Source organism: Sorex araneus, chromosome 4 (assembly GCF_027595985.1).
Source record: "Sorex araneus isolate mSorAra2 chromosome 4, mSorAra2.pri, whole genome shotgun sequence".
NCBI classification, from domain to species: Eukaryota; Metazoa; Chordata; class Mammalia; order Eulipotyphla; family Soricidae; genus Sorex; species Sorex araneus.
In genome coordinates this window covers 38,424,541-38,440,871 of record NC_073305.1, presented here as the reverse complement: position 1 = coordinate 38,440,871, position 16,331 = coordinate 38,424,541, and the positions used below count along the sequence as shown (strand labels likewise).

General features: G+C 48.3%; 1 protein-coding gene across 3 annotated transcripts in view; it reads right to left on the bottom strand.

Moving 5' to 3' along the window:
- The window catches only part of MYRIP (myosin VIIA and Rab interacting protein), a 345,140-nt gene that overhangs the window by 41,100 nt on the left and 287,709 nt on the right, over positions 1 to 16,331 (bottom strand). The window lies entirely within an intron of this gene.

The window sequence follows — 16,331 nt, the reverse complement described above, 5'->3', positions numbered from 1 at the left end:
CTGGAGAACTCCAGGGGGACTCAAGACTATGCCTCTCGCTCTAGTCTTATATGTACATTGGACACAAGCGGATGGAATCTAAACAAGGTAACCCATAGCATACTGTCACTTGAAGCCATCAGATTCAATCTTCATTTCTGAGTTTCTTCTTTGAGTTGTTTTATTTGAAAAGGTTGATGTTTCATGGCTTATCTTGAAGGACTTCCAAGAAATAAAGAGGAAATGTACTTATTTTATTTATTTATTTATTTTTTGCTTTTTGGGTCACACCCAGCGATACACAGGGGTTACTCCTGGCTCTGCACTCAGGAATTACTCCTGGCAGTGCTCAGGGAACCATATGGGATTCTGGGAATCAAACCCAGGTCTGCTGCTCGCAAGGCAAACGCCCTCCCCGCTGTGCTATCGCTCCAGCCCTGGAAATGTACTTATTTTAAAAATACAAAAGAACTCATTCTATTTTGAGTTCACTGGACCCTTCCATAAACCTAATATATGTGATGATGGCTTCTGTGTCATCTTACTTCCCTATCTTTGGAAATAGCTTGCTATTTCATCATCATCATCCTGGGAATTATTTTTCATGACTCATTGATTATTCTCATTTTTTTTTCCTGAGAGAGACTAAAATAAAACAGGAGAATGAAACTGTTTAGAAGGATCATTCAACAGAAAATCATAAACACTTCAAATCTACTTTTAGCTTTCAACTGCATGAAGTTGAGAATTTGAAATTTTTCATAATAGGGATCTGAGAGAACCACAGATCATAAGTATTAGGTGACTCAGAAGATGAATACAAAGAGAAAGCACCTCTCTAGACTAACAGTGAGGGTGGAACTGATTGTATAAGTAAAATCTCAGATTGTCTTCAGAGGATTGCACCCTAAGTGAATTTTTCTCCAAGGCAAGATTTGTTTTAAACCATGTATTTTTAAAGACAAAAGAAAACATGTATTTGCAGTCAGTCACTCAGCTGGAAGAGTTTGACCACGTGGCATTTCACAACAAAAATGTATACCATCCTATTTTGCTCTAAAAGATGTGTAGCAGAATCCTTTCTTCTTTCTGATTTCTGTATCAAATTGGCTCCATCGTCTTTGTAATTGGGGTAAGAAAATCTTGAAACCGAGGGTCCACAGGACTTGGCATTACAAATCTCATTTCGTTGCCCTCTTCTTAAACCTAGATAAAGTTCCATGCCACATTCTTTCCTTCTAAACTGGTTAGCTTTTTACTGAGCACACAATACCCCCCTACACCCCACCCAACTCCACACCTCAATATATCTATTTTAACTGGAGCCAGGTGGTCTGATGTCCAATTTTCTTTCCAGACTTTGTTCCCTGAGTCCGGAATGGATAACATCAGGGATCCAGGGGTATACAAGTGACTCAAGTAAACCAGAGCGAGTCATTAATCAGGCTGATGTGCAAGAATTTTATGAGGAACACCTGGGCCTCTTACCCCCACGACCTTTCTGCCCTGTACAAATCCTTGTGCCATATACTCAGGGATATTAGAATTTTGGGGGAGGGTGGGTGAGGGGTGGGCAGGCTCCCAGGCATAAGGGCCCAGGCTGCTGCTGAGCCCAGCGGAGCTGGGAGCCTCAGGGGTAAGCCTGGCAGTGCTCAGAGGTTCTAGGGATTGAAGTAGGGCCTTCGTGAATATAAAGCACATACACACACCAGCCCCCTGTGCTGTCTTTCTGACCCAAGATGGGAACTGTTCTGGGCTACAGCCACTGCTGATGCCCCCTTCTGATACGGCAACTATCTTTTCCTCATTGTCAGTGACTAGTTTTGCCAGCAAAAAAAGCAATTCACCAGTTTTGCTGGTACCAACTGGACAAATGCCAAAGGTATGTCAGTGTCAAGGTGATTAGAAAAAAATAGACTACCAAAATAATAATAATAAAGTCATGTACTGCCAAAAGGTTCAGTGGAAAAGACTCATCTTCCTGGTCCCACACAAGAACAGAGGTGGAAGGTGAACCAGGGGTGACCAGGGTGCCTCTGGGTGTGTCTGGGAAGGAAGGGCCCCTCTGGGGCTTCAGCATGGGCCAGGGGCTCGAATGACACCTGGGAATGCTCTTGAAAGACGAGGACTTTTTTCTTTCTGGACCATACCTGGCTCTCCTCAGGGTTTGCTGCTGATACTCCTGGCAGGGCTCAGGGGGCCATCTGGGGTGCCAGGCATCAAACCTGGGTCAGCTGCATGCAAGGCAAGTGTCCTATCTGTTGTACTATCACTCCGACCCAGAGAAGGACAGCTTTAATGTGCACAGATGGGAACAGTCTTGATGGCACGGGAGCAGGGACAGTCAAGTCCCTAGGTGCATGGGAATGCTTCGTGGCAGCTCAGAGCGGTGTGTCTCAGGGGTTTCCTGACTGTGGCCCTCTTCTAACTTGTGTCTTTCCTGCGCTCCCCGCCCCGTCCTACTGGCTAGGCCCTTCAATTTGTTCTGTGGACCGCCCATTTATGCAATTTTCACCTATATCCACCCCTTCCACTTCCAGAATATTCCAAGGGTCTACATGGCTGCCAGTTGAGAAACACTGGTTTGGAGGGACAGAGATTTGGAGTGGAGAGACGGGGGAGGTGGACGGAGATGTGGAGAAAACAGGCCCGACCAGACAGAGGGCAAGGGGGGGGGGTTGCACCAGCCCAAGAAACTCAGCTTTAGTTTAGTTTAGTCTTGGGGGCTACACCCAAGGGTGTGCAGGACTTAACTCCTGCCTCTGTGCTCTGAAGTCACTCCTGGCAGTGCTCGGGGAACCATACAGAGAGCCAGGGATCAACTCGGACTCGGCGGTGTGCAAGGCAAGCCCCTTTACCCCTGTCCTATCTCTCTGGTCCTAAGGAACTGAGCTTTATCGAGTAGTTTTGCTGCTCCGGTTGTGCCGTGCACTGAGCTACGCAGGAAGTCTGTGAATGGCTTATCAACCCCTCACCAGGAACTCCTGCACGCATCTCACACCCAGCAAACTCTGGGCTAAGCACTTCCTTCGTGCAGTTGCCTGCGTGGCCACTGGGGAAGCTCAAAGAGGAGAGACTCTTCCGGGCTTGGCTTGGCGGAGTTCCTGGTGCAGGGAAGTCGTGACACAGGGGAGAGAAGAGCATCTAAGCCGAGCATTGCAATCGGCCTCCAGCGTGCTATGAGACTCGAAGGAGGGGGCTCTCCGTAACTGGCTTTGGTGGATGGGGTCACGGGGGAAGGGAAAGTGGGACAGTTCGCATCTGAGCAGGGACTTTAGAATCCTGACAGCGAGATCAGCTCTGCCTGGGCTCATCTGAACACGAAGGACTAACAGCTCTCGAATTCAGGGAGGACTCTGCAATCACGTACATGGTGAGGAGACACCCAGGGCCTGCAGTACTCTGACCCTGGAACACAAATATCACCATCAAAAGTCACCTCTCAAAATCAATCCATAACATTTGGCCACTTCGTAGGTATGAAGGAGAGGAACCAATATTTCTACCTCCACAGAAAAATCAGTTGTTTTTTTCTGTCTGTCAAGGATGAGGCAATTGCTCTCTCAGTTCTAAAGTCAACACTTTGCCCCTCATATCCTAATTTCCACAGCCGTCTCCAGGATGGATGGGACAAGACCTGTGACACTGGAGTCCTGGGTAACGTGCATCTGTAGATGGGCTCCTGGAATCCCACCAACATGCTGTAGACTTTGGATCATGTGTACCCTCACACATATTACTGAGGCCAGAGTTCCGTTGGGAACCCACCCCCCAAAAACCTTGGTAAGAATAAACATCTGCTGGGCCAGAGAGATAGTACAGAGGGAGGGGCATGTGCCTTGTATGTGGCCAACCTGGATTCGATCCCCGGCATCCATCCCCCAAGCACTTCCAGGAGTGATTTCTGCGTGCAGAGCCAGGAGTTATCCCTAAGCATTGCCAGGTGTGACCCAAAAGGACAATTAAAAGATATATAGACAGCTTCAGGGTGAGGGAGATAGTATAAAGCAAGAAGGGCATTTGCTTTGCATGTAGCCAATTGAGGGTCTATCCCTCAGCACTACCTATGGTCCACAGAGCACTGCCAGGAATGACCCTTGATAAGAGAACCAGGAGTCAGCCCTGAGCATCACCAGGTATGGCCCTCAAACAAATATTAAAAAAAGAGAAAAGAATAAACATCTGTTTCCTAGTAGGCAGACACAGGCTAAGTAGGGTGAGACATGGGAGGGGGGTCACAGCGATGGGGGTGGGAGGGGAGAGGCTGGTCTGGTAAACCTGCAGGCAGCTGGGCTTAATGCTCAGAAGAGGACGAGGCTGCTCATCTCCAGCCGCATGAAGATGCTTCTCCCCTCCAAAGGGACTGAAATAGCGAAACAACTTCCCTCCCACACCGAACACACCTTGTGTGATGGAGAGTGACTCAGATTTCTGAGAAGAATCTGAAGTCAGTGGAGAATTCTGAGAATCCCTGGGGGAACCTGAAAAAATATCACGAATGGAATTCCAAATAACCAGGCTGGGGAGCTCCCAGAAATGGGCGCTGTGGACATAAAGGCTTTCAGTTACCTGCTGAAAATCAGAACTGCCCGGCCCCCTTACAGACTGGCATTTGCATATATGAGGGAACGGTATTTCGAAGCTAAGATAGGAATGCTTCCCACAGTCCACTCAAGTCCCACTACCTTGAATCGCATTTTCTAAGGCTAAAGGTTAATGCCCCTAAGGTAGGTCAGTATAGATCACGTTTCCAAGCTAGAATATGAAAGGCACACACACACACACACAGAGACAGAGAGAGAGACAGAGACAGAGACAGAGACAGAGAGACAGACGAGACAAAGACAGAGACATGGGGGGTAGGAGGAGAGGAAGAACAGTCTAGATTTAAGCCAGATGTTGTGGAGAAAAAGACAAGGGGGTTCCAGGCATCAGGGCAAGCTAGATCTGGCTTGCTCCTTGGCTGGGATCCGGAGCAGCCGCAGACCCTCACCCTAAGCTCCTTTAACAGGAGAAGCTGGAATCAGCATCTACGCTGGTCCTTGATGGCAGCTCCAGAGAGCAAAGAAACGCTCCTCTCTGCTGGGGCTGCTGGAAGCAGGACCTCCCAGGGGCTCCCCCTGGTGGAGAGAATGAAGTCACAGGGAGCAGGGCTGCGGGGGCTGGGTGCTGATGGCACTGGCGGGGGGGCTTCGTGGGTCCTGTCTGACACACAGGCAGCAGAGCTTCTGTCCTCGGTCCCCAGGTAGTAATCCCTGGAGGTGCCAGTATGTGTGTGTGTGTGTGTTGGGGGTGCCCCCTGGGGCTGGGAGGGTGGAGGGCTTACCACTTGCTTGGAAACGTATTTTAAGCAAGAGGTGAGTGTTGCATGGATTGGAGAGTCTGATCCTGGCTGCCCAGAGAAGGGAAAGTTTTGCCTCAAAGGCCTCAAGAGAAGAGTAAACAGCTTCCGTTTGGTGTGGATCGTGGCTAGCCGTGCATATTTGCATATTCTTGTTTGTTCCTGGGTCTTACCTGGCTGTGCTAGGGGCTTCCTCATGGCTCTCTGCTCAGCACGACTGCCGGTGCTCAGGAGACCACGAATATGGTGCAAGGGATTAAACTGGGGTCGGCCAAGCACAAGGCAAGTGCCTTCACCCCTCTACAACCTCGCCAGCCTGGCGTGCCTAATCTTAAAGACCTACTAAGGAAACTCTCATTCAGAGAAAGGAGCACATCTTCTTACACCAGAGTCTGCTGGGGTGGCCCAGAGCCGGCTCAGCACCAGTGGCCCTGCCTTGCAGACCCTGAGCTTGGTGAGGCCTCGTTGGATCCCTGCGTCCCTGACACAGCCCCTCAGGTCCAAGTATGAGCCGCGTGGCTCAGCCGTTTGCGGTCCCAGCACCACCACAGAATGGTCATCCCAGAGGCACCACCAGCGGCAACACAACAACAAAGGGCAAAGGCCAAACGGAAGCTAAAAGACGCAAAACTCGGGCTTTGTTCGAGTTCCCGACGATCATCCTTTTCAATTTCATCTGTCACCTCAGGAAAAGGCTGTCGAGTCGAGGCCACTTGATTGCTAGACTTGGCACTTGTGTTCACAGTGCCAAGAACGTTCCTAAATGGGCAGTTTTTAAAATTTTCACGCAGCCTGTCTCAGAGGAGCTCTCTGAAGGCTGAAGTGTGAGCAGCAGAGGGATAGAAATAAATGGGGAAGACGGGGACGTGTGAGGTGGAGGAAGGGACAGCGGTGTCGGCACGGGGCAGCACAGCCCAGCACTTCCCGGCCACGGCTCACGCAGAATCATCTGTCCCAGAGACACCCCCTGGGCCCCCCAGTACAGGGAGGCTGGGTTGGCTGAAGCAGCCGTGTCCAGAGCGCGGCTGGGCTTAGCGTCTGATCCGGAAAGTCAAACTCTATCGTTCTCAAGGCTGGATGCTCCCCGGCAGCCCTGCTCACTGGGAGGAGCAAGGAGAGTGCAAGCTCGAGGAGGAGGGAGAGAGGCTGGGAGGTGGGAAAAGGGGGGAAGCGGCTACCCCAGATGCCTTCTGAGGCCAGACACCCTCCAATACTCGCCCAAGCAGGGCTGCAGAACTTTCCCCACCTCTGGCCTCTTTTGTCAATTTTTACGTGATGCCGGATATATAGGCATGTAAAAGGAAACACTGACTGCTAATAAATTATAAAGAATTCGACTTTAAGACAACATTTTAATTTTTTTTCTTTTTGGGTCACACTAAGAGATGCTCAGGGGTTACTCCTGGCTCTGCACTCGGGAATTACTCTAGGCAGTGCTCAGGGGACCATATGGGATGCTGAGAATTGAACCTGGGTCAGCCACATGCAAGGCAAATGCCCTAACCACTGTGCTATTGCTCCAGCCCTAAGACAACATTTTAAAAACTATTTACAATCCCCACATTCAGTGATGTGATCCCCATACGGCATCCTTGTCCAGGTATAGGCCTTAGAGAATGGTCCTGTCCCTCCTCTCATCCTCTCATGCCCTGCCAGTAGTTTCTTTTTTCTTTCTCTTTCTTTCTTTCTTTCTTTCTTTCTTTCCTTCTTTTTCTTTCCTTCCTTCCTTCCTTCCTTCCTTCCTTCCTTCCTTCCTTCCTTCCTTCCTTCCTTCCTTCCTTCCTTCCTTCCTTCCTTCCTTCCTTTCTTTCTTTCCCTTTCTTTCTTTCTTTTCTGTTTTTTTGGCATTCACCAGGTGTTGCTCAGGGTTTACTCCTGGCTCCGCACACAGGAGTCACTCCTGGTGATGCTCAGGACCATATGGGATGCCAAGGATCAAACCTGGGTTGGCCATGTGCAATGCAAATGCCCTACCCACTGTACTATCTCTCTGGCCCCTCTTCCAGTAGTTTCATTCTGTTTCTACTTATTATCACTCTCAACACCCTCCCTGTGATTCTGGAGCAGTGACCATGGGTCTCTGTGTTCATCCACAGTTCCCAGATTTTTCAATATTTACAAAAATGAAAATAGTGAGCAACAACTATGCTCAGACTCAGAGTTGGAAAGTTGAAAAGTTTACTGGGGAAGTAGAACAGAAAGGAAAGGAACTCTCCGTGTGGGGAGGAACCTGGCATAGTTAACTATGGCTCATTTTTTTTGTCTCTTTCCTCTTTTTTTTTTTTTATAAGAAAACTGGGTTTTTTGTGTTACAGAGAATGCAGGAAGTTAAAGATAAGGGTTTGCGGTGTAGGCCCTTTTAAGTGAAGGCTCTTTGCATAGACAAGAATGTTACGGAGAATGCAAGGCTCAAACAGATTCTTGTCTGGCTATTTGCCTCCTGTATTTACCATTGTCCGAACCTAAGCTCTGGGGCAAACTTTTGTGTTGGGCACTTGTTAGCTTCCTGTTTATCCAAAAGATTTCAGGAATTCACAGGGTGTCAAAGATGTAGGGCGAGGGCATTACAAATGGCAGTGCTCACAGCAGCTGGCGAGGGGAAACTGAGGCTTCCTCTCTCCCCTGTCCTCCTCCATCATGTGAGAAAGGGTCAGTGTCCATGTCTTCCAGTCACTACACCAGAGGGAAACTTTCTTGTTTTCTCCTTTGTGGGGCCACACTCTGCGGCACTCGGGGCTTACTCCTGGCTCTGTGCTCGGGGATCACACCTAATGATATTAGAGAACCATATTCTGTGCCCGGAGTCAAACCAGGTTGGGCTACTTGCAAGACGAGCGCTCCAGCCTTGAGACCCACTTCCTCCGAGAACCTTTCACCTGTGGGAGCAGCTGGGAGCCTCTGGGTTCCCTCCACCTTGTCAAAGAGAGACCTAAGGGATCCATTCAGATGGTACCCATCAGCCTGGATCCCGTTCTGGTAGCTTCTCCTCAACCCAGTGATAAAAGATGCCAAACCTGACCTGACCTCAAAGCCAAAGTGTTTGCAGCCCGCTTTTTGTGATTTTCATGAAAATTAAAGAACAGCCGACTTTTAGGCACACTGGCTGCTGGGCGTTGCAGGAAGTGGGGAGGTGGTTTTCTTTGCCAATCCCCCTGCAGACTTGTCCTGGAGCTGGAGGAGACTGGGGGACCCCCGGGGAGCAGACCCACCACTGACTGGCTCTTCTAGAACTCAGGACGCTTTTTTCTCTTTTTCTTTCTTTCTTTCTTTCTTTCTTTCTTTCTTTCTTTCTTTCTTTCTTTCTTTCTTTCTTTCTTTCTTTCTTTCTTTCTTCCTTCCTTCCTTCCTTCCTTCCTTCCTTCCTTCCTTCCTTCCTTTCTTTCTTTCTTTCTTTCTTTCTTTCTTTCTTTCTTTCTTTCTTTCTTTCTTTCTTTCTTTCCTTTCTGTTTTTTTTTTAATTGAATCACTGTGAGATAGACCCTTAGAAAGCGGTTCATGACTAGGTTTCAGTTACACAGTGTTCCAACCCCTATCCCTCCACCAGTGTACACTTCCTAGCACCGGTGACCCCAGTTTCCGTCTCACCACCTCCCACCCCACGCTTGGACTGCCTCTATGGCAGGCTCTTCTCTCTCTGTCTCTCTGTATCTTTGTCTCTTTCTCTCTCTCTCTCTCTTCTTTTGAGCATTGTAGTTTGTAGTGCAGATATGAAAAGGTTGTCATGTATATCCCTTTATCTACTTTTAACACCTGGTTCATGTCCAGCACGTCAAAATAAACAGTGACCAATATACAAAGACAGCATATAGAATGGGAAAGATTATGTACCCAATGCCCTTCTGATAAGAGGTTAATATCAAAAATATACAAGGCACTGGTAGAACTTTACAAGAACATTTTTGTATCTCTGCTGTCTGAGGGTAGATGTTTTGTCTACTCCCCTGATGGGGAGTAGAGACAACACAGGGGGCGGGGCACTTGCCTTGCATGTGGCTGACCCAGGTTCTATCCCTGACACTACTTATGGCCCCAGGAGTAATCTCTGTGCACCACTAAGTGTGATCCAAACAAAACAAGCAAACAAACACAAAAGACTCCTTTTCTTAACCTGTGTGCTGGGGTGAATAAGTGATTTGTTTTTCTTATAGCTTATGTGATAAGAAAAATCATACACAAAAATGCACCCCAAATCCTTGGTCACTGTTATGGGGTGGAACCTGGAGTCTTTCCAAATTTAGTGTCATATGATACTTCTGCCTGCCTGTAGGAGGGGTCCTCCATGTGGAAGGTTCTTGTTTGGCCTGTATGTGCTCAGAAGGCAGATACAGGAGCCAGGATCTGGGAATGAACTTGGTGGGAGTTACAGACACTTAGCACCTGGATACATTCTAGAGGGCTTAAGTTTTAGCACTGTAGCACTGTTGTCCCATTGTTCATCGATTTGCTCGAGCGGGCATCAGTAACGTCTCCATTGTGAGACTTGTTACTGTTTTTGGCATATCCAATATGCCACGGGCAGCTTGCCAGGCTCTGCTGTAAGGGCGAGATACTCTCGGTAGCTTGCCGGGCTCTCCGAGAGGGACAGAAGAATCGAACTCAGGTTGGCCGTGTGCAAGGCAAATGCCCTACCAGGACTGTGCTATCACTCCAGTCCTGGCTCAAGTTTTAGTTTTTATTATATGTCAGATGCCTTGGCATGGATTTCAGGTTGTTTTCTGAATTTTCCCTACTAGAAAATGGCTTTAAAAACAAACAGATAAATTTTTTTGCTAATGGGGGCTGTCTCCCTCTCTCAGAGCAAAAGCACCAGTCACGGGTGGGCCCCAAACTCATCTGCACTTGTTCTTCCTCTAATTGGCTCTCCGACAGAACTCGACCAGCCCATTTGCTGAAAAGGCAGCAAGTTGTTCCCCAGATTTATGCCAAATTCTGTATAAAATAGCTGGAAAATCACTAGCGAGGGTTTTTCAGGTCAGTGTTTACGTGGGAAACAGACAACTCAGACACTTTAATTTTCATTCTGACCACCAAGTTTACCTCTTTGTGGGGTAATCTGTTAACCCTGGCACTGCCAGGAGTGATCCCTGAGCACAGAACCAGGAGTAAGCCCTGAGCATTGGTGGGTGTGATCCAAACTCCCCACCCCCCTGACCCCACCCCACCCCCGCCTCAATAAAATATACAGCAGCATGCAGAGTAGATTTTGTCTGCTTTTTGGTTGGCTCTGGATTGGAATTGGGTGTGGAGCTGGTCTTAACAAGACCCTTGGTTTTAATGGTGTTTCAGTGATTCAGAACCAGACCTTTAATAGGGGCTGAGAGCACAAAGAGCTTCCAAATCAGCACAAATCAGCACAAAGAGCTTCCAAACAAGTGATGACTGGCAGGGAGAATGGATTGATCCTAAGCCCCTCTTTTACTGTTGGTTTGTTTGTGGGCCACACGCTCTGGTGCTCAGGGCGTACTCCTGGCCCTGAGCTTGGGGATCACTCCTGGTAGGGTGGGGGAGACCGTATGTGGTGCTGAGAATTCAACCGGGCTGAGCTTTATGCAAGGCAAGTGCCTTCACCCTTGTTCTCTCTCTCCGGAACCTGAGCCTGACCCTCTCGCACTGCGTCCTAGCAGCAGATGCTTCAGGGAGCTGAGTCTGGGCCCCTTGCTGTGTGGCATGGAAAGCCCAACATGAAGTAAACATGATTTCCATGCCACAAACAATAATGACTCGGTAGAGAGACCTGCCATTTAACATCTGCCTCAGGGAACAGTTCCCATCTAACCACTGTGAAAGTAACTTAACAGTTTTGGTGGATGATCCTTGACATGCAATAGAAAGCTGGTTAAAAACTGCCTATGCCAGGTCCCAACGGAAATCCTGCTCAAGTCCTCCGTTGGCCTTCATGTGGAGCTCTGAGTGCCTGTGTTAATGCTCCCCTCACTGGGGTGAAGACTAGATATTCCTCCGGTTTTAGAAGTGATGTAGGCAGGCAGGTAGGGAAGGCTCTGTCCTCCACACACCTCCGCGCCCCACCCAGGAAATGGCAATGACTTTTCTGAGAAATAATAATATCAATAAGTTACCACAAGCCAACTTTACAGAAAACAGGAGCTAAGGCCTGATAAGACTTTCACCTGACACCAGCAACAGACCCAGTAAAAGCTCTGGCAGGAACAAAAAGCCAGCAAAGAAATTTCGAAGACCATCAACCACTCTCGTCTCTATCCTCCTTGGCAACCTCCCTAGCAACAGACCTGTACCAAGGTGGAAGTCCCACTTTGGGGCAGGTTGGAGAAACCCTATCAAAGCCACCTTGAACAAAGGAAGGGTGCGACTATGCTGCCCGAGCCCATGTGCTACTTGTGCCCAGGTGGCTGCGGACATATGGCGCCCAAGAACATGTGTCACCTGCATCTCTCCTCCTGATTTGTAGTTTCATACTTTCCTCTCTAATGCTGGGATGTGTGTAGGAGCTTCTAGACCTTAGGCAGAGCTCATAAGCCTCCAGTCACTTCCACTTTCTCTTCCCCCTTCCCCTCCAAAAGCCTCCAAGTAAAATCTCTTTAACTTCACTCCTTGCTACTCCTGAAATTCTTTTCTGTGAGATGAGATAAGATCCCAGTAACCCTGAGTCCTGGGTGACAGAAGCAGATTGGGAGAAAGTGACTGTCTCCCTCCTCTCCGCCTCACATAAGCCACCCCTGGGACCCACAGGCATCAGAAGGGTCTGGAAAGCGAACCACTGTCCCAAACTCTCCACTCTTGACCGACACCAACAACCCCATGCTTGCGTTGTCTCATCACAGGATACTGTGGTGCAGATCCTGGACGTAACAAAATTCCCACTTGAACTGGAAGGATCTGGAAGGGACTCAAAAGGGCAGGCAGCTCTTCGTGACCAGTGTTCTGGAAATCCCACAATAGTACCCAAGGTCAGACAGCACAATCAAACTGACTGCATCAGCCTGGCAACCTGGAGCCCCCTTACACCCTAGACTCAAATCTCATAGGAGGACAGCAGTCTCCCTTCCGCCCCGCTGCCCTCCTGCCCTCTGCTCCTATCTGATGCTGGGACATGTGTAGGAGCTTCTCCTCCTTCCCCAAAGTCTCTCGCTCTCAGTATGCGGGTCCACAGATAAATGATCTTCCATGGATTACACAAGAGCCCGCAGCTGGGCTCTGCGGAGGGATTTCCCCATCACAGACCAATCACACAAAAATGTTGAGAGTTCAGTAAACAGTCTCCTCGCTTGCTAGCTAAACCTGTTCTCGGCAGCCAGTCTGTCTGGGGGCGCTAGGCTGCACCTTTCGTTGGCAAGGGGGAGACTGGAGAGGTACTTGAGGGTTTCTGAGGATTTCCCTTTGACTGGCTGGGCATGTGGCCACCTCTGCACAGAGCTGGTTCTGGGTCGGAATCTGCTCTACTTGCTGCAGTGGTGGTGGAGGTAGGAGGAAAGCCCCCAGGCAGAGGCTGGCCTCTCTCTCTTTCTCAGTGAGAGCAGTTCCATGTTCAGCTGCTGAGTAGTGAAGGACAGGTTCTTGGCCAAGAAGATCTGAAAGGTCTGCAGTGAGGAACGGGGCATGTGGGAGGTGGGATGGTGTCTTCATCTTTTGATCTGTGCACAAGAGGAAATCCAAAGACAAGCTGAGTCCATTTTAGGGCTTGTTTGGAGATACTCTCTTGACACACCTCAAGGGGGGATTTGTGCCTCGTCAACAACCAAGATGTGAGCACTTTGGTCCCTCACAGTTCCCACTGGACCTAATGGTGCCTGTGGTGATGTCTTGGTCTGCAGGAGTGACCCTGAGACAGCCCCAAGGGTCTGCTTATGGCAGAGGGTGGGGGGCGCTTCTCATTGGCTCCACAAGGGCCCAGGGGATGTGTTTCTCTTGCCTCTCATCTCGGAGTAGCGCCCTTGAAGTTGTTATTCTATACAACTTCCACAGCCCAGGAAAATGCCCATATAATTCTATTTCTGTTGTCTTCCAGAAAATTCAAAGTCAAAATTCTGATAGGGGGAGCCCAGAATGCAGACCAAATTGCTCCCATTTTGTGAGCGAAAGTTACTTCTGGCTTCATTTTATCTTCCTCATTCCTGTTTTCCTTTTGCTCTACTTTTCTTATTTAATTTTAATTTTTTTCATGTTTATATTTGTGTAAAATATTTTAAAAGCCAGGTATAAGCCTATTAAATAGGGGCTGGAGAGACTATTACAAAGGTTTAGGTACCTGCCTTGCCTGTGGCTGATCCCAGCACTTCATGGTCCCCTAAGTACTGCCAGGAGTGACCCTTAAGCACTGCCAAGTATGGCTGTAACCCTTTCCCCTCCCCCCCAAACAAAGTGAGACAAAAACTCATCTCAACTAAAGGAATATTTACAGATCATTAGTCACAAAGATCAGTAGCTTTGCAAGGGGGTAGATTCTTCTTTTAGGAGTAATTAGGTGCCAGTGTGATAGACAGGGGGCAAATTTACCCCAAGGAAACAAGTTTCACTGATGAGCACAAGAAAGGAACCATCAGAGGCAATGGAAATGGCAGCCTGCCTCCTGCAGTCTGAAGTCTCAGGCAACAAAAATTAACGAGCAGGTTTCCATTTAAAAATGGCATCTGGCAAACATCTCTTTACACCCTTTCCAAATTTTCCACCAAAATTATGGAAAAAGGGGAAAAACCTACATAATGAAAAATGGATGGACGTCAGCCTGTGGCCAGTAAATGGATCGGGAATATTTTTCCCTCAAAACAAAACCCATGGAAATGTACTGGGGGGGAAATGCTTTTGGAGATATGTCCATTCTTTCTTTGTCTTTCTTGTAAACAGAGTAATAATGTTGACATTCATCCCTTCAGCCCATAGTATTCTCTCAAACTAACAACAGGGTTCAGAGTGTAACCAAATGCTCCCCATTAAAATCCAGCAAATTATTTGGCTTTGACTATTTTGGTTTGACTTTCAAAACCAAACCAAACCAAAACAAATAAAGAAAGAAAGGAAAGGCCAAACAGACAACACTGGCCTCCTTTATTGTGGGGTAGGACTTTCCCAGCCTCCAGAGAGAAGCCGAAGTACTGGTCATGGCCCCCTAAGTACTGCCCTTTAGCTCACAATCCCACCCTACTTTATAGTCATTAATTAGAAATATAGGAAACTGTCTCCCTCTCAAACCCTATTTTCCTTTCTTTTACTTTATGGGGTTCCCCCTCTTCTATCTATTCAATTTCTAAGATAAAACTGTTTTTACTAAAGAAAAGCAGAGAAGTTGTATCTTCCCAAAGACATTCAGGCAAAATGTCTAGCAGTAGGACTAGCCATGGTCTCAAGTAGCATCCTGGGAGAAGAGGTCATGAAAAGCAAGGGTAGCAGTGACCCCTTACCACCCTCCCCCTGCCCCAACTCTCCCGCGCTGAACCAGGACAAGCGTATAGGTTTTTGTTGTTTTTCATAAATTCATTCAACATATGAATACTTAGTATGTGGATAGGTGCCTGAGTATCTTTTTAAAGAAATATGAGACAGAACAATGAGCATAGGAAAAAGGACCTACTTAAGGTAGTGGGACGGGTGGAGGTGGAGGGATATATATAATTTGAGTATGATAGAGATAGGCAAACAAAGGGCTAGGGCTATCTTCAAAGACAGTATCTTCATTCGAGAAAAGCTAATAGAATGAGTAAGCACGGAACCTACAGAGAAATATTGCTGAGCAGAGGAAATGAAAGGTAGCCCGGAAGCACCATGCAAATTGTATATAACCAGACACTATACTTGAGGAGCAATTTTGCATTTCATTAGGACCTAGTAAAGCGTATCTTTCTAAAGAGGTATGGAAAGTTAGGAGATGAAGCTCCTGGACTAAAACACAACAGGCTGGAACAAAATAGGGAGATTGATGGGCCAAAACACTGGAGAAGGTGGGAATGAATCCACAGCTGCAGGAATAGAACCTGCCTTGGAAGACAGTGTCGGCTGAAGTGCTCTTGGAAAAATCACTAAGAGGGCGAGTCGGAGGATAAATTTGGAAAGGTTTCCTAGGGAGTGGAGGAAAAGGTAAAGCGGCGGGGGGTGGGGGTGGGGGGAAGCAGCAGGAGAAGACCACAGGCATGGAAGCGAGAGAATTGAGATTCAACATATGCTTCATGACCAGAAAATGTAATCATCAAAATGACAGAAGAAAGCAGCCCGAGTTGAAAGCGCACCCAAGTGTATAGCAGAGGACCCGGGCTCTGACGTGCAGGATCCAGGAATGAAGAAACACCCGCTCTTCTGGAGAAATGCTCATCTAGTCAAGAGACAGCAAATAAAACTTCAGGGAGAAGCGATTGAGAACGAGGTTGTCATTAGGTTTCTAGAAAGCGAGGTAATTTATCAGCAGCACAGCTCTGGAGGGGAAATGGACTCTGACCCCTGGGCCTGGGCCTTTTTCTGGAGAATGAGGAGGGGCTGGTGACCAGAAGGACAGAAAAGGTGCCCACAGTTTCGGTAAACCTGTGACAAAGATACTTGGTGTAGAGGTGCTTGTGAAGTGGGGTTCGAGTCAGCCCAGAGGAGTATTTTTTCTTTTTTTTGGGGGGGAGGGGTTACACCTGGCATGCTCAGGGCTTACTCCTGGCTCTGCACCCAGGGATCAGTCCTGGGGGTGCCTGGGGCACCGTATGGGAAGCTGGGGATCAAACCTGGGTGGGTTGTATGCAAGGCAAGCGCCCTACTCACTGGACTATCTCTCTGGCCCCCGGAGGGAGGGTTTATCTATTCGGCAGAGCTGGCAAGGGGCAGTGCTTCACAGGAAGGAGCGGAATAGTACCACAGGGCTCCTTCTTCCAGTTAACTCTAAAGAGACAAGCAAGAGGAACGTGGAACAATGAGAAGGACAGAAAGGGAGGGTGGAGAACTAGGGGCATGAAGATGGGCAGACAGGAGCAGTAAATGAACGCGAGTTGCCGGAGACAGCACTGGTCTAGCCAGCGGATGCCCAGAGCAATGTCCACCCAGCTCTGTTCTCTAACAGAGAAGG